This window comes from Oncorhynchus mykiss, chromosome 5 (assembly GCF_057628025.1).
Source record: "Oncorhynchus mykiss isolate SJ-2025 chromosome 5, ASM5762802v1, whole genome shotgun sequence".
Taxonomy (NCBI): Eukaryota; Metazoa; Chordata; class Actinopteri; order Salmoniformes; family Salmonidae; genus Oncorhynchus; species Oncorhynchus mykiss.
In genome coordinates, this window is record NC_143026.1 from 85529509 (window position 1) to 85554722 (window position 25214).

At 40.5% G+C, this 25214-nt stretch overlaps 1 protein-coding gene across 2 annotated transcripts in view; it reads left to right on the top strand.

Annotated features, from left to right (window-relative positions):
* The first annotated feature begins 5977 nt into the window (after window positions 1–5977).
* The window catches only part of LOC110524697 (aldo-keto reductase family 1 member A1-B), a 29274-nt gene continuing 10037 nt past the window's right edge, over window positions 5978–25214 (top strand). The window contains exons 1-2 of one of the 2 annotated variants that reach the window (XM_021604559.3): window positions 5978–6094; window positions 10782–10939. The gene's annotated coding sequence lies outside the window, so the exon portion shown is untranslated. The remainder of the gene's footprint in view (window positions 6095–10781; window positions 10940–25214) is intronic. The other variant, XM_090236170.1, reaches the window with a different exon arrangement.

The following is a 25214-nucleotide window of genomic DNA, read 5'->3' on the forward strand; positions in this document are numbered from 1 at the left end:
TTCACCATGGTGGGGTCAATTTTTGTTACAATGTCCTTTGGTGCGTGTAAATACCTATGCTGTGTGTTTTGGGCTTTCGCGCCCTTGTGGATTGCGCAGATTATTATGGGTCTCGTCCTGTGTGATAATCATTGTGCGCTTGTGTATTTATTTGAGGTACTCCTCGCTCTTTTGTTTGGGTTTCAACCCTGTGTTTGTGTAAGTGTTTGTTTGCTCTTCGTCCCCGTGCCCAGACACGGCACGCCACAATTTGGGTGAAATAAAAACTCATGTTATACATTCCTGCGCCTGTCTCCCGATCCCTTCATGCCGATGTGACAGAATAATCGACCATTGAGGGACACAGCGGGAAAACAAATCTGAGCAGTAGATCTCTGCTTTAATTTTTTTACTGTTTTGAGATCAAAGTGAGAGCTACATGTAGCCACGTGTGCACATTTTGTTCATATCCTTTGGTAGTTAGTGAGTTATTAGCCTAGAAGGCCAGCATCCTGGAGTCGCCTCTTCACTGTTGACGTTGATACTGGTGTTTTGCGGGTACTATTTAATGAAACTGCTAGTTGATGATTTTATGAGGCGTCTGTTTCTCAAACTAGACACTCTAATGTGCTTGTCCTCTTGCTCAGTTGTGCACAGGGGCCTCCCACTCTTCGTTCTATTCTGGTTAGAGCCAGTTTGCTCTGTTCTATGAAGGGAGTAGTACACAGCGTTGTATGAGATCTTCAGTTTCTTGGAAATTTCTCGCATAGAATAGCGTTAATTTCTCAGAACAAGAATAGACTGACACGTTTCAGAGAAAGGTCTTTGTTTCTGGCCTTTTTGAGCCTGTAATTGAACCCACAAATGCTGACGGTCCAGATACTCAACTAGTCTAAAGAAGGCCAGTTTTATTGCTTCTTTAATTAGGACAACAGTTTTCAGCTGTGCTAACAATTGCAAAATGGTTTTCTAATGATCAATTAGCCTTTTAAAATGATAAACTTGGATTATGTAACGGTCTTCTTCCTCCTCTGACTAGAAGTAGTAGGAAGGATCGGAGGACCAATGCGCAGCGTGGTAAGTGTTCATGATACTTTTAATAGAACACAGAAAAATACAATAACGTGAAATAACAAAACCCGAAACAGTTCCGTGTGGAACACACAGACACAGAAAATAATCACCCACAAATCAAGGGTGAAAACAGGCTGCCTAAGTATGGTTCTCAATCAGGGACAACGATTTGAGAACCATACCAGGCCAAACACAGAAATACCAACTCATAGAAAAACAAACATAGACAACCCACCCAACTCACGCCCGGACCATACTAAAACAAAGACATTACAAAAGAACTAAGGTCAGAACGTGACAGATTAGCTAACACAACTTGCCATTGGAACACAGGAGTGAAGGTTGCTGATAATGGGCCTATGTACGCCTATGTGGATATTCAATAAAAAATCAGCCATTTCCAGCTACAACAGTCATTTACAACATGACCAATGTCTACACTAGAGGTCGACCGATTATGATTTTTCAACGCCGATGCCGATTATTGGAGGACCAAAAAAAGCCAATACCGACTAATCGGACAATTTTTTTATTGTAATAATGACAATTACAACAATACTGAAAGAACACTTTTATTTCAATAAAATACATTTAGCCTCAAATAAACAATGAAACATTTTCAATTTGGTTTAAATAATGCAAAAACAAAGTGTTGGAGAAGAAAGTAAAAGTACAATATGTGCCATGTAAAAAAGCTAACGTTTAAGTTCCTTGCTCAGAACATGAGAACATATGAAAGCTGGTGGTTACTTTTAACATGAGTCTTCAATATTCCCAGGTAAGAGGTTTTAGGTTGTAGTTATTATAGGAATTATAGGACTATTTCTCTCTATACCATTTGTATTTCATATTCCTTTGACCATTGGATGTTCTTATAGGCACTTTAGTATTGCCAGTGTAACTTCCGTCCCTCTCCTCGCCCCTACCTGGGCTCGAACCAGGAACACATAGATAATAACCACCCTCAACGCATTGTTACCCATCGCTCCACAAAAGCCTCTGCCCTTGCAGAGCAAGGGGAACAACTACTTCAAGGTCTCAGAGAGAGTGACATCACCGATTGAAACGCTATTAGCGCGCACCCCGCTAACTAGCTAGCCATTTCACATCGGTTACACCAGCCTAATCTCGGGAGTTGGCAGGCTTGAAGTCATAAACAGCTCAATGCTTGAAGCTCAGCGAAGAGCTGCTGGCAAACCCACGAAAGTGCTGTTTGAATGAATGCTTACGAGCCTGCTGCTGCTTACCACCGCTCAGACTGCTCTATCAAATATCAAATCATAGACTTAATTATAACATAATAACACACAGAAATACGAGCCTTAGGTCATTAATATGGTCAAATCCAGAAACTATAATTTCGAAAACAAAACGTTTATTCTTTCAGTGAAATACGGAACCGTTCCGTATTTTATCTAACGGGTGGCATATTGAGACTATTTCTTCCTAACATAGACAGTCTCCATAAGTCTCAATAGTCCTGTTACATTGCACAACCTTCAATGTTATGACATAATTATGTAAAATTCTGGCAAATTAGTTTGCAACGAGCCAGGCGGCCCAAACTGTTGCATATACCCTTACTCTGCTTGCAATGAACGCAAGAGAAGTGACACAATTTCCCTAGTTTAATTTTGCCTGCTAACCTGGATTTCTTTTAACTAAATATGCAGGTTTAAAAAAATATACTTCTGTGTATTGATTTTAAGAAAGACATTGATGTTTATGGTTAGGTACATTCGTGCAACGATTGTGCTTTTTTTCGCAAATGCGCTTTTGTTAAATCATCCCCCGTTTGGCGAAATTGGCTGTCTATGTTAGGAAGAAATAGTCTTCACACAGTTCGCAAAGAGCCAGGCGGCCCAAACTGCTGCATATACCCTGACTCTGTTGCCTAGAACGCAAGAGAAGTGACACAATTTGCCTAGTTAAAATAAATTCATGTTAGCAGGCAATATTAACTAAATATGCCGGTTTAAAAATATATACTTGTGTATTGATTTTAAGAAAGGCGTTGATGTTTATGGTTAAGTACACATTGGAGCAACGACAGTGCTTTTTTTTTACGAATGTGCTTGTTAAATCAGCCGTTTGGTGAAGTAGGCTATGATACAATGATAAATTAACAGGCACCGCATCGATTATATGCAACGCAAGACAAGCTAGATAAACTAGTAATATCATCAACCATGTGTAGTTAACTAGTGATTATGTTAAGATTGATCGTTTTTTATAAGATACGTTTAATGCTAGCTAGCACCTTACCCTGGCTCCTTGCTGCACTCGCATAACAGGTATTCAGACCTGCCACGCAGTCTCCTCGTGGAGTGCAATGTAATCGGCCATGATCGGTGTCCGAAAATGCAGATGACCTATTGTTATCAAAATTTGAAATCGGCCCTAATTAATCGTCCATTTCCGATTAATCGGTCGACCTCTAGTCTACACTGTATTTCTGATACATTTGATGTTATTTTAATGGACAAAACATGTGAAGGGCTGATATAAACACCACACCACAAATATACACTACCGTTCAAAAGTTTCTTTCAAAACCAAGGACATTTCTAAGTGACCCCAAACTTTTGAACGGTAGTGTATATTTGTGGTGTGGTGTTTATATCAGCCCTTTTGTGCTTCCAACCTTACCTGCACACCGTTTTTACCAGTTATTTATCTGTACTGCTTTGTCTTTCACTTATTTTCTTTGGAGTGAATAAATAAAACCGAAAACCTATATTGTATTTAGTGCTGCGAACTAGTGGTGCGCGGGTCAGCTGTTTGTTCACCCGCCCCTGTCCACAATGGCTAATAACGCAATGGCTAATAACGCATCCGTTATGTGATAAAGTTAAACTCTAAGGGCCGCACCCGACCCTAACCCGCTAATATAGAAACTGCGCTGTAGGCTACAGTCAGAGACAACATGATAATTTTTTGACAGGGGGTGCAGGAATTTTTTGCCTGTCTCATAAAAACGTTGCTTTACAGGGAGTAGGCTACTGAGACAGAGAGTGGTGATCAGTGATGAGCCAGTGATGTGGCGCTCAGTGGTGAGCAAGCACAGACAGAGGAAGCAGGCAGAGAGACAAAGAGAGAGGTTAGAGAGGAAGCAGGCAGAGTGAGAGAGAGAGATAGGTTAGAGAGGACACAAGAAGAGAGAGGTCAGAGAGGAAGTAAACAGAGTGACAGAGAGAGGGGTTAGAGAGGAATCAGGCAGAAGGAAAGAGAGAGAGAGGGGTTAGAGAGGAATCAGGCAGAGAGAAAGAGTGAGAGAGGAAGCAAGCAGAGAGACAGTGAGAGCACGTAGACATCCCCAAAACAAACAAAAACCAACTCTTTGTGAATTTTGCACAACTCCTATAGATATACTGCATCAGTCAGTTAGGTGGGTAGTTGCTCAAATGTTGCTGTAGAAGGCCAACATGTTTCTCCTTTGGATGGTGTTTTGTTGCAGGTTATTTGTTGTCAAGCTTTAAAAACCGAAGCCAGACTGCAAAATTTTATTAGCCTAGCTAGGACTGTGGGCAGCGAACCAAAATACTCCACTCTTGGGATTGTGCAGCATGTCAACAACCATTTTAACAGTAACATCTGTTACCCCCAATATCTCTTTTGTCGTCTCCACAATAACCTTCAACCTGGCATTTCTGCTTTCCACAACCCGAGTCGTATTGATAACCTCACCAATAAAAGCTATGAAGTCAACTTTATTAATGATCAACGTGTCCTTTGATTCTGCACATTCATGAGTGCAAGATTTCTGAACAGGCCTTGAACCCATGCCAGAACCATCAGAAGCACCAGCCCCAACAGTAGGTCCACTTACTACAGGAATATCCATGTAAGCTCCATCAGTCCGCGTTGTAGTTCTACCAGTCTGTTTTACAGCCTCTGCATATGATACACCACGACTGATCCTTTATCTCTGAGCCTCTAGCCTCTCTTTGCTCCTGGCATCCACCAAATACTGCACTGTGTAATCCCCCAGAATTACAGCACTTAACCTTCCCATTGCTTCCTCATTCACCGTCATCATGTTCCCCTCCACACTTGGCAAATCTTTTCTTTCATTTACACTCAGCATGTCCCTACATGTCCAATTATTTGGCATTTAAAACACTGCAGTGCATATGCGACAAATTCTCTGACATTGAAACTAAGGAATTCTATCTGTACTTTTCCCAGCAAAACTTTCTCAAACCTCAGCATCACTGATAAGCTTTCACTTCTTTGATCCATTTTCCTACTGATCAACCTTTTGGCCTCAATCACTCTGCCTCCCTTCACATTTTCTTTAATATTATCTGTGGACATAGATATTGGGACCCCAGTGAAGACTTCCCTCAACCTAGCATAAGCATCCGGTACATGGCTTTTAATGTTCTTCCCAATATGCTTTTCCATTTGCAGAATATTCTCTTGCTGAGCCTGGCTACCACAAAATATTAGCAATAATCAAGGCCATTTCCAATTAACCAGGCTAGTTTAACTTCACCTCTCTTTTTATACAGCATTAGATAGTTAGATAGCGTGTAAATGAGGCCCTGTGGTCTCATCAAACACCATCGCCTCTTTCCACTCTATCACATTATTACTCTTGCTTCCTACATTGACACTCTTTGCTTTCTTCACTAGACGCTCCACTGCTTTCAGTATCAGGATCTTTCTTCTTCCTGTCTTTCCTCTACAGACCATTCAGATCCTTGACCATCATCCTCCTGCTCAATAGCATCAGAACGGTCACCCATATTGAATGCACTCCAGCACAACTGTTGCTTCTCCAACCTTTTCTCCGTTACGTCCACACTACTCGCAGCCATTTCCCTTCCTTTTCTTCGCCTCCACCAGCCCAAAATATTCCTCCAGGGAAGCTCCCAAGCCACCAAGACCCATGCCTCACACCATTGGCCGTTCGATAGCCAATGGGCTCTCAGCAACGCTTCGACTGTCGCGTCCGAGGAGAAGCAGCCTGCTTGCCGAGTCCAAAGTGGAAAAGTAGCTAGCTACCGTTGGTGACGCAAGAATTGACTGACAAATGGTGAGCTAAATACTATCCATGCAATATGTAAACTGAGCAAACTAGCTAACGAATTAGATTACGAGTAGAATTTCAGGATTTTAGATACAAAAATGAAAGTTATGCTGGTGATGGACTGCATCTCTCTCTCTCTCCCTCTCTTCCCACTTTCAGTCTGTATAGTTGCATTGTGTCCTGTTACCATGTCACCCAAGGCAAGAGGTTGATAGTGTTGGATTTGACATTTTGAACATTGAGATATTAATTAAATGGTAGGAAAGAAGCATAGAATCAAAGGAGAAAGAGACTGGGTCTCTGTAGAAAGACAGATAGCTGTGGAATGTGTTGGGGGACGGGAGCAGAGCACAGTGTTGATACAGGGGAGACAGATGGACATCTGTGGATTAGATGAAGGAGGGGTTGAGGTCAGGAGGTGAGGACAGATTCCCCTAAGGGAGTAATAATTTTTTGGTATCCTGTTACCCTCTTTCTGTTGAACAATAAGATGTAAGTATTGGAGAGAAGGCGTGTCTTAAGTAGGATGTATATAACTGTGATGGAAAGAAATGTTTTGCTGTCTGAATTACAGCTGTACAGAACCTTTGGGAATAATTAAACTTGGTTAAAGCTTCTCTAGTGTCCGTGAGTTATTTACTCTGAAAAATAAGACCCTAACAATAGCATGATGTACATATGTCTAGCTACGTTTAATGAAGCCCCTCTTCCTGTTCGGGCAGCGCTCGGCGGTCGTCGTCAACGGTCAACTAGCTGCCACCGATCCTATTTTCTGTTGGTTTTGTCTTATTGGTTACACCTGTTTCTTGTTTAGGTTTTAGTTGGGCTACTTAAGCCGGTAAGGCCCGCCTGCTCTTTGTGCGGGATTATTTTTCCTCTGTGTATATTTGTGGTTGTACGTTTCCCTTTGTTTTTCCTCCGGACTGGTTGGGTCTTGGTTTTGGGCCAGTCTCGTATGTGCGCCCGGTATTGGCGTGACCATTTTTCTCTGTGCCGGAATAAAACATTGTTCTTTACCTTCTGCTTCCTGCACCTGACTCCGCACCCACTACGCCTAAAGTGCGTTAAAGATATCAGTTGATATGACTTTGTCTCTTATTACTAATCTTCCTGGCATGGGTTGTGAATATATGATTCATGAAATATATGTCATTTAGCTGACCCCTGTGTCTTCCCCTTACTGCTTGCGCCATAGTGCACAAATTGATTTTGTCCCTTCTCACCAAACACACAGGTTGAAATATCAAAACAAACTATGAACCAATTATGTGAATTTGGGGACAGGTCGAAAAGCATTAAACATTTATGGCAATTTAGCTATCTAACTTGTTGTTGCTAGCTAATTTGTCCTATTTAGCTAGCTAGCTTGCTGTTGCTAGCTAATTTGTCCTATTTAGCTAGCTTGCTGTTGCTAGCTAATTTGTCCTGGGATATAAACATTGAGTTATTTTACCTGAAATGCACAAGGTCCTCTACTCCGACAATTAATCCACACATAAAACAGTCAACCGAATCATTTCTGGTCATCTCTCCTCCTTCCAGGCTGTTTCTTCTTTGGACTTTATATGGCGATTGGCAACTAACTTTCATAATAAGGTGTATTACCAACCTCAGTTCCTCTTTCAATCACCCACGTGGGTATAACCAATGAGGAGATGGCACGGGGGTATATGCTTCTAAAAGCCAATGAGATGGGAGAGGCAGGACTTGCATCGCTTTCTTCGTCACAAATAAAAGCAACTTCTATTTTAGCGCCTGGCAATGCAGACGCTTGTTGGCGCGCGTGAGCAGTGGGCGCGCGCGAGCAGTGGGCGCAATGATTGAATATTATGTATGTGTAAATGTATTTTGCAACGCTCACGCACGTGACGTGAGCGGTGTGGTCAGCATGTTAGAGAGTGCACTTGTTGTCAGACTTGTGTTAGAAGAAATGTATTGGAGCGAGAGGTAGGTGAAGACTGATAAAAATAGTTGCAATAGTTGATTGTATGATTGTCTAGGATTTATGGCCCGTCATGACAATGGACTTGTATATACTGGAAAACATTTCAATAACTTTGGTTGGTAGACAAGTCTGAGGGTGCTTGGGGGCCCGTTTAAAAAACTCTGTTGAGGCCAGGGTCCAACTAACCCCAAATTGGACATTGAAGAAAAATATGATTGTGGGGGAGGTAGAGGCGGTTTATAAAGGACATGGGGGAGGTAAAGGTAGAGGAGTGAAATTATATGCTGTATTTGTTATTTTGTTTTAGAATGGATTTCTTGACAAATATATTTTTTTTATGGATTAAGAGAGAACACTATCAAAAGGAGTCGTGGAGCAGAGGTGGTTGAGGCTGAGGTGGAGGTGGAGGAGTTCATCAAAAGCTCCATCAGTGAAAATGATGGGTCATATCTCTGCAAACGTCAGAATACACAGCCCTTTCATGTTTACTGTGAACAACACAAGGCACGAGGAAAGTGGACAGGGCAGCCACAGGACTAACAGCTGTAAGGAGTACAGTGCTTTTGTATTCAGAATTGTCTGTAGAGCTCCGAGACAGGATTGTGTCGAGGCACAGATCTGGGGAAGGGTACCAAATAATGTCTATAGCATTGAAGGTCCCCAAGAACAAAGTGGCCTCCATCATTCATAAATGGAAGAAGTTTGGATCCACCAAACCCGGCCAAACTGAGCAATCGGCCAAACTGAGCCGCCCGGCCAAACTGAGCAATCGGGAAGAAGGGCCTTGATTAGGGAGGTGACCAAGAACCCGATGGTCACTCTGACAGAGCTCCAGAGATGGGAGAATCTTCCAGAAGGACAACCATCTCTACAGCACCTGACAGAGCTTGAGATGATCTGCAGAGAAGAATGGGAGAAATTCCCCAAATACAGGTGTGCCAAGCATGTAGCGTCATACCGAAGAATAATCAATGTTGTAATCTCTGCCAAAGGTGCTTCAACAAAGTACTGAGTAAAGAGTCTGAATACTTATGTAAATGTGATATTTCAGTTTTTTAGTTTTAAAACATTTGCTAACATTTCTAAAAAAATGTTTTTGCTTTGTCATTATGGGTATTGTGTGTAGATTATGGAAAAAAACATTTAATATATTTTAGAATAAGGCTGTAACGTAACAAAATGTGTAAAAAGTCAAGGGTTCTGAATACTTTCCGAAGACACTGTATGCGTCCTAAACATGAACGATGGGACCACCTCGAAAGTGTGTATCATCAGAAAGATGCTGGAGCACAAGGGCCATGAGAATTCACACTCAGAGAATGTGACAAACCGCATCCACCCAGACCTGGTCGCATATATTGAGATGTTGGCTCTTCAAGGCAAGGCATGAAATTGCTAACAGTATCATGAATAGGGTGAAGAGCAGTGGGTGGCGGACAGGTGATTCATCCCACCTCTCAGGGATATCCTGTATCTAAAGAATCGAATGAAGAATTGTTTGTGAAAACAAACCTTAAGAGTGAGACATTGTGCTATCAGCCTCTCTGCAGAGAAACAGGTACTCATATTTCTGATACTCATATTTCAAAATGCAGAGCAGAGGCAGAAAATGTTGCAGTGTGGGAAGAGTCTACTTTCCATGGACGCTTCATATTCTGGTTAGTATGGGAATAACTTGAGACCATTTTAAAATAAATAACAATTTATATTATACAATAAAGATACATCAAGAATATTACAATTATATATTTCAGGCCTCACAGCTTATAGTTATGCAGTCTAGGCACTAGCTGGCAGGGATGAAAGTGGGCATGGATCCCCGGTGGCAACATTCATCAGAAAAGAGACCCAGAAAAGCGTTGCTTTCTGCCTGAGAAAGTTCTGGACAGTTGCTCGCGACTTTGAGACAAGGTATTTGTACTACTTCTCATTGAAAACTGTGTTTCAAGTTGTTTTATATAGTTTCCATGACTAAATGTGACATGTTATACCGTTAACAGGCAGTTAACCCACTGTTCCTAGGCCGTCATTGAAAATAAGAATTTGTTCTTAACTGACTTGCCTAGTTAAATAAAGGTAAAATAAATACAATTCTGTCTTCTTTTTCCATTTAGGGCCTTTTGATTGACAAGGTTATGAAGGAAGTGGTCTTCTGTGTTGTTACCACGTCCTGCGGGTAAAATAAGATTATGAATAAATGTGTTTGACCAAATGAATGTGTATTGCATTAATGAAGTTTAGGGTAATAAGTTAGACATTTCTTCAGAGGGCTATATATTTTGCAGCCTGTAATGCATTGGATTACCACCTAGGAATAACAGGACAGGGTCACATTCATGATCATCAGTGAATAGATGAGTCTTTATTTTTTTTAAACACATGAAGGGATTGTGGCTTAATTTATTCAGATAAGCCAATTTGATCAAACATTTTTTTGCCTTTAATTTAATGTATCCTTTACACAGGAAATTATTACCTCATAGAAGTAGACTTGTACAGCAATGACAGTACATACTACATACAACCTTCAAGGGGTCTCCTGAAAATGACTAAGTGGTGCTTTTATACCTTTCAAGGGGTGCATTCCCTGTCAATGTTACATGTCAATGCCTTTCCTATTCTTTTCTTTTGATTGGTTTTTACATTCCTTGAAATGGATCCCATTATTTTCTGACATTGTCCTAATTTTGTGAGTACACAAAGATGGGTGCCTTTTTATGTTTTTCTGTCAAAACTGTATTTTCACAGGAGAAAGACTAATGAAGATGCTTCGGGATCATTGGAGGAACCACTTCCCTATCCCTTTGGCCTACCTAAAACAAATGGTTCCCTTGTTCTCCTATGTGGGCTGACCACTGGAGGAAGTTCTTCCACGAGAACAGCAACACCAACAATCTCACCGAAAGGTATTTCATTATCTTAAAATGTCACATAATATTAACACTGCCAATTATTACATTCAAGAGGGTCAGAATTTGATCTATGGAGTATAGCTTTGTGCACACCATCACAGTCTTGGGATGTTATATTTTATCACAGATTTGTCCTGCACTTGAAATATCAGTTTCTGAAGGGTACTGCCAATCGGCGACTAGATGATTTTCTGATACTCCTTGCAAGTCAGGCGAATGGATATTTCAGGTATTTAGATGTTTTCCCCCCAACTAACACACCACTGTAACAACATTGCAATATATATTCCTGTACAGGCACATGGCACATTGAACATGTTTAATTTAGAAAACAAATAACAGCTGCCAATTTCTCTTGTCACTTGCCTCTATGGCCTCTAGTACACATATTTATTATAGTTTATACTGTTACATCTAACCTCGTGGAGTAAAAAGTGTGATCAGCTGTCTTCTTTATAACCTTGTCAGTCACGTTTCTTCGACTCTGCCTGGTCATGCCATATCTTGTATTGCCTTTAAATTACTTTAAATGGCTTACCCCAACATTCATATATGGAAAAAAGAAAATGGCAAACTACATTTTCACGTTTCAAGTTTTAATGTCACATGCACAAGTACAGCTAAATGCCCTTCTTGCAAGTAATAATCAATAACAATGTATCAACAAAAAAAATGAGAAAAAAGACTAAGACAAATGTGACTGACTAGCTCAAATCGGTCTTATGTAGCAAAATTTGAAATTGTGTTTTTTACATTGAATAAAAGCAGAGACTCAGAGCTACAAAATGGCATATCACTACATTATTGAGGAACAATGGGAAAGTAATTCTGCTTGAAAGTTGATTAACTTGTACACTCACTTTTGAGAAAAGGGCCTTTGAAAGTTTTGGTACCTACTGGAGAGCTCTCCTTTGTTTACACACATTCAGCATTGTTCACACCCTCTTAAGCCATCCCCACCCATCTCTTTAATGATTCACAAGTGAGGTCATGTTGTAAAGCATCGGTGTGTAGCTGGTGAGATGAGTCAGGCGCAGGACAGCAGATATGAGTAATGAAAGCAAATTTTACTCAAATGTATCACAATACACGTCGTATAAATACAAGGTCACAAATACGGAGCGCAATACAATAAACAATTACTCACAAACAAACATGGGGAACAGAGGGTTAAATAATGAACAGGTAATTGGGGGATTGAAACCAGGTGTGTAAGACAAAGACAAAACAAATGGAAAATGAAAAGTGGATCGGCGATGGCTAGAAGGCCGGTGACCTCGACCTCCGAACGCCGCCCGAACAAGGAGGAAGTCATGACACGTACTAAACAGTGAGTAGTGTAGTAAAGATAAAGATTAAAAGTGGTAGTAGCCTACAATAAGGAACAATTCCAGGTAAACAGAAAGTGTCCAGATAAAAATGTTATGAATATTAGATGACACTTACCCAGACACACTTGTCTAAATTGATGGGTAATGTGAAATAAATGCTAAAACCTCCAGCCACACCCAGTGGTGGAAAAAGTACTGAATTGTCATACTTGAGTAAGTATAAATCATTTCAAATGCCTTATATTAAACAAGATGGCACAAATGTATTTTTTATTTTATTGTTTTTTATTGACTGATAGCGAGGGGCACAATGTAGTTAAGTATCAAAATTAAAAGTATAAATAATTTCAAATACCTTATATTAAACCAGATGGCACAATTGTATTATTTTTGTTGTTGTATCCCATACATAAGTTAAGGCCATGCAACCTGAGTTGAAACCTGCGTGAGGTGAACATGTACAGTACATAAACAGGTGCATGCGCCACATATGTATGTGGTGGACACTTGATACGGTCACATGATATTGTTGTGGCATGTCACAAAAGCATGTCACACGTATAAATATTCATTTTATATAGCAATATTTTGCTAAGTCTTGCTAAATGGATGGTCTCTACAGAAAGTGTAAACGGTACAGCCAAATAGTTACTTGCATAGTACATATTACATATGTTATGATTATGCTTTGAGCTTTGTCAATTTGCATAGTAATAATAATATAAATAATCATCATCTTTATTTTTTGGCACCTTTAATACAAACAATTACATCCAAAATGTGCTATTCTAATTAGCATTTAAAAACAAAACAATGCAGATTATGACAAAACAGAAGAAATATTATGATTACAATTTAAGCAACATTTATTTCAAAAATATCAAACAGGAATACCATGCAAATTTTAGAAAAAGGATTCGCCTACAAATCTGGATTTAATGTTTGTGTTTTATGGATGTTGACTGGGTTGCATTTGTAGTCTCCTGCATTCAACCTAACCCTTCTGAATCAGAGGATATGGTAACTGTACCCTGAATGTTAGGTGCTTTCCATGGGGTGGGGGATTTTGTCATGTTTTGATTTAATGAATTGCTCAATCTCCTGGAAAGCACCTGGCTCCATACTCTGGACATTCCCCTAGCTGTGTCTGTCTCTTCCAGACAGTAAAACAATTTGACAATTGATATAGTAGGCTTGCTATTGTAGGTGTAAACTTGCATGTTTATTTTATTTATTTATTTTTAATTTTATTTAACCTTTATTTAACCAGGTAGGCTAGTTGAGAACAAGTTCTCATTTGCAACTGCGACCTGGCCAAGATAAAGCATAGCAGTGTCAGGCGCTTTCCTTGGGGTGGGAGATTTTAGTTTCGAAAAATTGCTCAATATCATGGAAATTAGGCAATTTTCCTTCATCGTCTAGACCCCTCAAATTATAATCTGGAGTTTGAAGCCAGTTCCACTGCTTTTTTAAATTCTTCAGTTCAAAGACTGATATAGACACGGGATACCAGGTGTGTTTTATCACGTAAAAAAACCCAGCAGTAGATACCTCGTAGGGTAATAATTAAATACCCATGCTCTTACCATTCGCCTGCATGCCTCTTCAAAATGTATTTTTTGAATTTGACAATTAATATTAACAGCAATCACATGAAGGCAACGGTGACATGAGATTTCTGTCAACTAAATGTAGCCTATTTCAACATAGGAAGAATATTAGTGAGACTAATTTAGACATTAGCACAGTCAAGACTCAAAGCACACTCAAAAACTATCGGACTATGCATTATTTTAGGAGGAAAATGTAGGGTATCCTTGGAGAAAAATAGGTGATAATTAAATAATTATATGCCTAAACATTACTTTAAAATACATGAATTAATAAGTAATTGGGGTCCGTGGGCAAACAAAGGGCTGGGAATAGCCATGTCTTATTATAATAATAATAATAATAATAGGCTTGTCTACGTTTCCACAATCATAATAAGACGTTATTTGTTGTAACTAGCCTTGTAGTTCCAATATTAGGTCTCACTAGCCTTGTAGTTCCAATATTAGGTCTCACAATTATAAGAAGATGTTATTTGTTGTTCTTAGCCTAGTAGGTCTTATATTAGGTCTAATAGCCGTATCTATTGACTAAAAGAGAATACGTTTTACAACCAGAATGACTCTTTGTATTACAATGCTCGTCTTTTTTCAGTCAATAAATACTGACGTTGTGAAACGTCATTTATTTTAGTCAATAGATATGGCTAGTCTAATATAGTCTATCGCACATTCAGTACAATACAAAATAAATTGTTACAAATGATCTCTATCCATGAATGGCCTACACAAACGCAACCTACCACGAACAGCCTCCAATTGCCTAGGCACAATATTAAATTATGTTCCAAAATATGTGCAGCCATTGAATACCAAGTCTAGCATTCAAATCAATCTCCACTGGAATCCCCCAAAAAAGCCAGGTCCTTTGTCGAAGAGCAAACCAACGAACATATCCTATCGTCTGTGAGTTCTGTATCTTTTATAGAAAAGGTTATACCCACCCACACATAGCGGAATGATATTGAGGGCTTGCGCTAGTCTTAGTCACAGAAACACAATCCCCTATCCTTTCTTAAATCATTGCGCGGCCGGTCTGGACTTTCCAAGCAGGATAAACTAGTTCCGCGGATATTTTGGGGACTTTCCAGTTGCAGGCTGGAACTGGAAAGTCCCCAAAATATCCGCGGAACTAGGCTGGAAGGCTGGAACTGGAAAGTCCCCAGTAAACACCGTTAAACGTTTCCTGAATGTTGTCACCTTAACAGTAAATCAGTGACAAGTCTCAGCCACTTACAACTTCCCACCGTTCTGAGATGCGACACGCCACCAATCATAGCACCAACGCAGCAGCCACTGTGCTCAGAAAATAAATGTTGCATAAACCCTATTTGCACAGGATTTGTTTTACTTGGGAGATAGTTATGTAATTATGTGCATGATAAAAAAAAATCGCCATATCCGTAATTTAAATTCCGTCCAAATCTGCCATGTCGGTCATTTTTAAATGGAGACTACAATTTTTCTACTAAATCCAAGGTCCTTTGATAATAGCCTACTAGTCCCGTACATTATTCAAAAAACATCATTATTCAAAAAAGGTATGGTTAAAACGAAGTGCTGCACAGTCTACATATGAAGGGACTACATGTAGCCTATCATTTCACAGTGAATGCTTTTGTTTATACATTTTGTGCCAATTCATTGAACATTGCAAACATGTCTCATTAAAAAATATTGCGCCTATTTAATGCAACACTTTGCAAAAAATATTGCAAAGTAGCATTAAAACGGAGGTAAACTTTTGTAAATGACAAGTTATCTTTCTTATCCATAGCCGAAATACTGATATCAAGTGCCAGCGTGCTTTTTGTGTTGCTTAGTTCAAGTCTGCAGGGTGGGGGAAATTTAGATAGCAGGACGTCTAATGCGGATCTCTATAATAATGATTATGATCACACTTCCTCAATTCAAATATTATGGCGATATTATACCAAAGATGTTTTGGAATGGTTTGGAAACTTTGGCGCAAAGCTCGTATTATCAGTGTAACCTGTTATCGTTTGGGCATCTTGAAATGTCTTCACGCCTAGAATAAAAACCTCCAGACTTTGTCATAACCCGTCACTTTATTGAAGAAAAATAATAATTACATGGGGCTGTCTGGAAAAACGAATCCCGTCCGAATCGTCCTAATGAATAACGTTATGGGGTAATTAAGTGATAATGCCTGAGAAGCCGCTGTTTGGAGGATATATTGTTGGTGTATTGGTGTTGTTTCATCTCGGGCCGCCAAAACATGCCAATATATCCTCCAAACACCGGCTTCGAAGGCGTCATCATTTTTATACGACTGGTTATCAACATATTCAAATATTGATAGACATATTTTTATTAAAAACGTTATTTTGGTGAATTTATTCGTACTATTCCATCCTTCCACAAGACACAGTCTCGACACAAAAAGGGTTTCAAATTCAATCGAATTTGTCACATACTGTCACGACTTCCGCCGAAGTCGGCTCCTCTCCTTGTTCGGCGATCGACGTCACCGGCTTTCTAGCCATCACCGCTCAATTTTTCATATATCCATTTGTCTTGTCTTGTTTCCATACACACCTGGTTTTCAGTTCCCCAATCAATTTACTTGTATTTAACCCTCTGTTTTCCATCATGTTTTGTGTGTAATTGTTTCATGTTATGTGGTGTTAGTTTACGCGCTGTACTTTTATGTTCCGTTTTTGAGCGCGGAACTATAATAAAAGTGCGCCTGTTCATTACTCTGCTCTCCTGCACCTGACTTCGCCTACAATACACCATTGACACATACACATGGTTAGCAGATGTTAATGCGAGTGTAGCGAAATGCTTGTTCGTTCTATCGGTTTGGTCACCAGAGACGCGACCCAGTCGTTAATTATTTTGTTATGCATCTACGGATGTGACCCAGTTATTATTTCTAAAAGTTATTTTGCCATACTGGCTGGCAACGTTCTTATCCCTTGCTTGCTAGCTAGTCATCTACGGCTAACTTACGGTCACATCAAACAGTGCAGCCAGAATAACAAAAAGTAGCTACATTTGCGAAGCTGTTTTCTAATGATTTCTTTGGATACATCCATAACATAACAATGAACTAATGATGCACAATTTCACCTGGCATAGAAAATCTGCTCTCTCGTCAGGACACTGTTGTTCAGTGGAGCTAGCCAACAACACAGCTAACACAATTAATTCAAACTGAAGCTGGAAAGACTGCAAACTAGCTGCACTTCCTTTCATTTGACCTGTTTTCTATTGACATTTCTTTGTATATATTATAACAATTATGCTGATTCATGATTTCGACTGGCAGAGAAAAGCTGCCTGCCTGCCTGTCTCATCCCGACTCCCGACCCCAACACGTTCTGTCACAACTTCCGCCGGGGTTCGGGGCCTTTCCTTGTTCGGTCGGCGTCGACGGTTTTCTTGCCACCGTCGATCCACTTTTCATTTTCCATGTGTTTTGTCTTGTTTTTCCTCACACCTGGTTTCAATTCAATTCCCTCAATAATTTGTTGTGTTTTAACCCTCTGCCCCCCCCCCCCCCCCCCCATGTCTTTGTGTGGGATTGTTTATTGTAAGTGCTGTTTGGTGCGCAACGGGTTTTTGTACCCAATCATTCTTGTTATTCTTATGCCATGTGTTTTGCTATTAAACGGCTCCGGCTATTGCCGGTTATGCACCCCTTACACTTTCATTACTATGAGACAGCTGGAGGTCAAATGTCAATACTGAAACAATGTTGCAAATCTCAGATAGACGCTATTGAAAAATTGCTAGTCTCAAAGAAATGGGAGATAATGTCTAGATACAGTGGAGATCAAGTTGCTGTTGAGTGACGCAAACTAACATAGCAACTCAACGCCATACTAACCATAACCACTTTTAAAAATCATGTCAAAAGCTGGCTAATGTGTGAGCAGTAGAACGTTTTGTTTGTATCTCTGTAATCTATGTAATTGTATATGCATTTATGTAAAAAAAATAGGGACCATAATGGAAATTAGTCCTGAATTTATTGTGCAATCCCAGACACATTTTTAAATCTTTGTACTGTGTGTTTGAATTTTTTAACTGACAAATAAAATCAATCAATCCAAACTGTGCAGCGGCCATTTCATGAATGTAAAGAGATATCTCTTACAAAACACCAAAAAGGTTAATGACATTCTGAGATTGTCAAGCCAAGCCTTTGATACTGGGTAGGCCTACTACAGTGCCTTCAGACAATACCCCTTTTTTTTCTCGCACATCTAAACACAATACCCCACAATGACAAAGTGAAAACACGTTTTAGAAATGTTTGCTAATTTATTGAAAAATTAAATACAGGAATATAAAATTTACATAAGTATTCACACCCCTCAGTCAATACTTTGTAGATGCACCTTCGGCAGTGATTACAGCTGTGAGTCTTTCTGGGTAAGTCTCTAGAGCTTTGCACACCTGGATTTTACAATATTTCACATTCTTTTTGAAATTCTTCAAGCTCTGTCAAGTTGGATGTTGATCATTGTTAGACAGCCATTTTCAAGACAGTTTATGTCAAAACTGTAACAAGGCCACTCAGGAACATTCAATGTCATCTTAGTAAGCAAATCCAGTGTATATTTGTCCTTATGTTTTAGGGTATTGAATTTGTCTCCCAGTGTCTGAAGACTGAACCAGGTTGTCCTCTAGGATTTTGCCTGTGCTTAGCTCTATTCTGTTTATTTTTATCCCCCAAAAAACTCCCTAGTCCTTGCCGATGACAAGCATACTGTACCAATAACATGATGCAGCCACCACCATAATTGAAATATGAAGAGTGGTACTCAGTGTTTGGGTTTTCCCCAAACATAATGCTTTGTATTCAGGACATTAAGTTAATTTCTTTGACACATTTTTTGCAGCAAATGCAAACCATGATATTGAAATGCCCAATGTCTGTATGCTTTGTTTATTGGTTGTGTACAGAAACCTGTTGGCACAGAAACCTGTTGGTGGAAAGTCTGTTGCATATATTTTATATAATTAGAAATGTAGTGTGGGTTAATGAAACAGCCAGGAAGAGTAGGCTCGTCAGTGGTGGTCGACAAACAACTCAACCATCTAGCCCTTAGCTCTGCTGGGCATCGACTGTTCCACAAAAGCATGCTGAAATGGCAAAGTTGATATCCACATTTATAAACACTGGGTTGCTACAGTTATTGTTATTTGTGGTTGTAAACATTATTTAGAGTTGAATCTATGATGGGGAAGGGGTGGTGGTTCCATTTAAAAAATATATGTTTACAGTACACTGGATGGGTCACGTGAAAACATTTTTTACATTTTTTCTTTTCTGACACCTTGAGTTGAACATTTACATGGATTCTCCATTTTCTTACTATAAAATGTAAATACATTTGTATTTGTCACATACACGTGTTTAGCAGATGTTATTGCATGTGTAGCGAAATGCTTGTGTTTCTAGCTCCAACAGTGCAGTAATGTCTAACAAGTAATATCTAACAATTTCACAACAATACACACTATCTAAAGTAAAGGAATGGAATTAAGAATATATACAGTGCCTTGCGAAAGTATCCGGCCCCCTTGAACTTTGCGACCTTTTGCCACATTTCAGGCTTCAAACATAAAGATATAAAACTGTATTTTTTGTGAAGAATCAACAACAAGTGGGACACAATCATGAAGTAGAACGACATTTATTGGATATTTCAAACTTTTTTAACAAATCAAAAACTGAAAAATTGGGCGTGCAAAATTATTCAGCCCCTTTACTTTCAGTGCAGCAAACTCTCTCCGGAAGTTCAGTGAGGATCTCTGAATGATCCAATATTGACCTAAATGACTAATGATGATAAATACAATCCACCTGTGTGTAATCAAGTCTCCGTATAAATGCACCTGCACTGTGATAGTCTCAGAGGTCCGTTAAAAGCGCAGAGAGCATCATGAAGAACAAGGAACACACCAGGCAGGTCCGAGATACTGTTGTGAAGAAGTTTAAAGCCGGATTTGGATACAAAAATATTTCCCAAGCTTTAAACATCCCAAGGAGCACTGTGCAAGCGATAATATTGAAATGGAAGGAGTATCAGACCACTGTAAATCTACCAAGACCTGGCCGTCCCTCTAAACTTTCAGCTCATACAAGGAGAAGACTGATCAGAAATGCAGCCAAGAGGCCCATGATCACTCTGGATGAACTGCAGAGATCTACAGCTGAGGTGGGAGACTCTGTCCATAGGACAACAATCAGTCGTATATTGCACAAATCTGGCCTTTATGGAAGAGTGGCAAGAAGAAAGCCATTTCTTAAAGATATCCATAAAAAGTGTCATTTAAAGTTTGCCACAAGCCACCTGGGAGACACACCAAACATGTGGAAGGAGGTGCTCTGGTCAGATGAAACCAAAATTGAACTTTTTGGCAACAATGCAAAACGTTATGTTTGGCATAAAAGCAACACAGCTGAACACACCATCCCCACTGTCAAACATGGTGGTGGCAGCATCATGGTTTGGGCCTGCTTTTCTTCAGCAGGGACAGGGAAGATGGTTAAAATTGATGGGAAGATGGATGGAGCCAAATACAGGACCATTCTGGAAGAAACCTGATGGAGTCTGCAAAAGACCTGAGACTGGGACGGAGATTTGTCTTCCAACAAGACAATGATCCAAAACATAAAGCAAAATCTACAATGGAATGGTTCAAAAATAAACATATCCAGGTGTTAGAATGGCCAAGTCAAAGTCCAGATCTGAATCCAATCGAGAATCTGTGGAAAGAACTGAAAACTGCTGTTCACAAATGCTCTCCATCCAACCTCACTGAGCTCGAGCTGTTTTGCAAGGAGGAATGGGAAAAAATGTCAGTCTCTCGATGTGCAAAACTGATAGAGACATACCCCAAGCGACATACAGCTGTAATCACAGCAAAAGGTGGCGCTACAAAGTATTAACTTAAGGGGGCTGAATAATTTTGCACGCCCAATTTTTCAGTTTTTGATTTGTTAAAAAAAGTTTGAAATATCCAATAAATGTCGTTCCACTTCATGATTGTGTCCCACTTGTTGTTGATTCTTCACAAAAAAATACAGTTTTATATCTTTATGTTTGAAGCCTGAAATGTGGCAAAAGGTCGCAAAGTTCAAGGGGGCCGAATACTTTCGCAAGGCACTGTAAATACTTGGGTGAGCAATGTCAGAGCAGCATAGACTAGGATACAGTAGAATAGGATAGAATACAGTATATGCATATGAGATGAGAATTGCAAAATATGTAAAAGTTATAATGATCTGACCCTTTTTTAAAATGTTCACCTGAAATTACATACCCAAATCTAACTGCATGTAGCTCAGGACCTGATGCAAGGATATGCATATTCTTGATACCATTTGAAAGGAAACACTTTGAAGTTTGTGGAAATGTGAAATTAATGTAGGAGAATATAACAAATTAGATCTGGTAAAAGATAATATAAAGCAAAAAACATGCTTTTTTTGTTTCATCATCTTTGAAATGCAAAGATGTTAAGGCACAATTGAGATTTTGGCCACAAGATGGCAGCAGTGTATGTACAAAGTTTTAGACTGAGCCAATGAACCATTGTATTACTGTTCAAAATGTTGTGTCAAGTATGCCCAAATGTACCTAATTGGTTTATTGATACATTTGAAAGTTCAAAACTGTGCACTCTCCTCAAAGAATAGCATGGTATTATTTCACTGTAATACCTACTGTACATTGGACAGTGCAGTTAGATTAACAAGAATTGAAGCTTTTTGCCCATATCAGATATGTCTATGTCCTGGGAAATGTTCTTGTTACTTTCAACCTCATGCTAATCACATTAGCTCACATTAGCTCAACCGTCCTACACCGATCCTGTAGAGGTTTTAAAGTGACTAGTGTTTCATTATTAAAGTGGCCAGGGATTTCAAGTCTATGTATATAGGGCAACAACTTCTAATGTGCTAGTGATGGCTATTTAAACGTCAGATGGCCTTGAGATTTAAGTTGTTTTTCAGTCTCTCGGTCCCAGCTTTGATGCACCTGTACTGACCTTGCCCTTTGGATGATAGTGGTGTGAATAGGCTGTGGCTTGGGTGGTTGTTGTCCTTGATGATCTTTTTGGCCTTCCTGTGACATCAGGTATAGTCATCCTGGAGGGCAGGTAGTTTGCCCCCAGTGATGCGTTGTGCAGACCGCACCACCCTCTGGAGAGCCCTGCAGTTGCGGGCGGTGCAGTTGCTGTACCAGTTATACAGCCCGACAGGATGCTCTCAATTGTTCATATGTAAAAGTTTGTGATGGTTTTAGGTGCCAATACAAATGTCTTCAGCCTCCTGAGGTTGAAGAGGCGTTGTTGCTCCTTCTTCACCACACTGTCTGTGTGGGTGGACCATTTCAGTTTGTCAGTGATGTGTACCCCGAGGAACTTGAAGCTTTCCACCTTCTCCACTGCGGTCCCATCGATGTGGATAGGGGCGTGTTCCCTCTGCTATTTCCTGAAGTCCACGATCAGCTCCTTTGTTTTGTCGATGTTGGGTGAGAGGTTATTTTCCTGGCACCACACTCCCAGGACCCTCACCTCCTCCCTATAGGCTGTCTCGTCATTGTTGGTAATCAAGCCTACGACTGTTGTGTTGTCTGCAAACTTGATTGAGTTGGAGGCGTGTGTGGTTACGCAGTCATGGGTGAACAGGGAGTACAGGAGAGGGCTGAGCACGCATTCTTTTGGGGCCCCAGTGTTGAGGATCAGCGAAGTGGAGGTGTTGTTTCCTACCTTCACCAACTGGGGGCAGCCCGTCAGGAAGTCCAGGACCCAGTAGCACAGGGCCCCAGGGCCACAGACCCAGGGCCTCAATCTTAAATATGAGCTTGGAGGGTACTATGGTGTTGAATGCTGAGCTATAGTCCCTGAACAGCATTTTTACATAGGTATTCCTCTTGTCCAGATGGGATAGGGAAGTGTGCAGTGGGATGGCAATTGCATCGTCTGTGGATCTATTGGGGCGGTAAACAAATTGAAGTTGGTCTGGGGTGTCAGGTAAGGTAGAGATGATATCATCCTTGACGAGTCTCTCAAAGCACTTCATGATGACCATAGTGAGTGCTACGGGGCGATAGTCATTTAGTTCAGTTACCTTTGCTTTCTTGGGTACAGGAACAATGGTGGACATCTTGAAGCATGTGGGGACAGCAGACTGGGATAGCGAGAGATTGAATATGTCCATAAACACTCCAGCCAGCTGGTCTTTGTATGCTCTGAGGACGCGGTTAGGGATGCCGTCTGGGCCGACAGCCTTGTGAGGGTTAACACGCTTAAATGTCTTACTCACAGCAGGCCGCGTAGGTGGCACTGTGTTATCCTCAAAGCAGGCGAGGAAGGTGTTTAGCTTGTCCGGAATCAAGACTTTGGTGTCCACGACGTGGCTGGTTTTCCCTTTGTAATCTGTGATTGTCTGTAGACCCTGCCACATACTTCCCGTGTCTGAGCTGTTGAATTGCCTGTTTGATTACATTATGGCAGGTATAGCTGGACTTTTTGTACCCGTACATGTTCCCAGGCACCTTGCCGAGGTAAAAAAAAAAATGTAATTGTCACATTCCCGCGAATACAACAGGTGTAGTAGACCTTACAGTGAAATGCTTACTCATGAGCCCCTAACCAACAATGCAGTTTAAAAAATACAGATAAGAATAAGATATAAAAGTAACAAGGAATTAAAGAGCAACAGTTAAATAACAATAGCGAGACTATATACATACAGGGGGTACCGGTACAGAGTCATTGTAGGTAGAGTTATTAAAGTGACTATGCAAAGATGGTAAAAACAGAGAGTAGCAGCGGTGTAAAAGAGAGGGAGGGGGCAACGCAAATAGTCTGGTAGCCATTTCATTAGATGTTCAGGAGTCTTATGGCTTGGGGGTAGAAGCTGTTTAGAAGCCTCTTGGACCTAGACTTGGAGCTCCGGTACTGCTTGCCGTGCGGTAGCAGAGAGAATAATCTATGACTAGGGTGGCTAGAGTCTGACAATTTATAGGTCCTTCCTCTGACACTGCCTGATATAGAGGTCCTGGAAGGCAGGAAGCTTGGCCCCAGTGATGTACCATGCCGTTCGCACTACCCTCTGTAGTGCCTTGTGGTCTCCAAGAGGCCAAGAGTTTGCAAACCAGGCAGTGATGTAACCAGTCAGGATGCTCTCGATGGTGCAGCTGTAGAACCTTTTGAGGATCTGAGGACCCATGCCAAATAATATAGGTTTTGTCGTGCCCTCTTCACGACTGTCTTGGTGTGCTTTGACCATGTTAGTTTGTTGGTGATGTGGACACCAAGGAACTTTCTCTTTTTCCTGTAGTGTACTTTGAAAATGTTCTTGTTATAACAATTAATTTCTCAAAATCCCCAAACCTTCAAGAAAAAACGAATGAATATCAATATTCAGGTGGTTTATGCCTACTAGTTGAATATCCTTGCAGTCTTCTTACTCTACATAGAACAAATATGATGCGAGTTGTGAGTCCCCCTAACATCCGTGCCTAGCATGTGCACAATACTACATGTCAAACAACTGTGGTTTCTACTGACAATTAAGATGTACAAACTATGGCATAAGGAGACGACGAGCGGATAAGAGGCAATTCGTAATTTTTACTAGGACATTAATGAGCGAGCTAGAGCAGACGTAGTCAATATAACTATTTGTTCAGCACTTTTGAAATGTACAGCAACAGAATTCAGAACAAGGGTCGTTTTTTTCCCAAGGTTTTACTGCTCATACAAGGTTTTACTGCTTATACAAAGCATTACATGGGCTTGCTCCTACTTATCTCTCCTATTTGGTCTTGAGGTACATACCTACACGTACTCTACTGTCACAAGACGCAGGCCTCCTTATTGTCCCTAGAATTTCTAAGCAAACAGCTGGAGGCAGGGCTTTCTCCTATAGAGATCAATTTTTATGGAATGATCTGCCTATCCATGCGAGAGACGCAGACTCGTTCGCAACCTTTAAGTCTTTACTGAAGACTCATCTCTTCAGTAGGTTCTATGATTGAGTGTATTCTGGCCCAGGGGTATCGAAGGTGAACGGCAAGGCACTAGAGCGACGAACGGCCCTTGCTCTGTCTGTCTGGCCGGCTCCCCTTTCTCCACTGGCATTCTCTGCCTCTGAGCCTATTACAGTGACTGAGTCACTTGCTTACTAGTGCTCTTCCATGCCGCCCCAAGGAGGGGTGTGTCACTTGAGTGAGTTGAGTCACAGACATGATATTCCTGTCCGGTTTTGCACCCCCTCGGGCTCATGCGGTGGAGATCTTTGTGGGCTCTACTCAGCCTTTTCTCAAGGTAGTA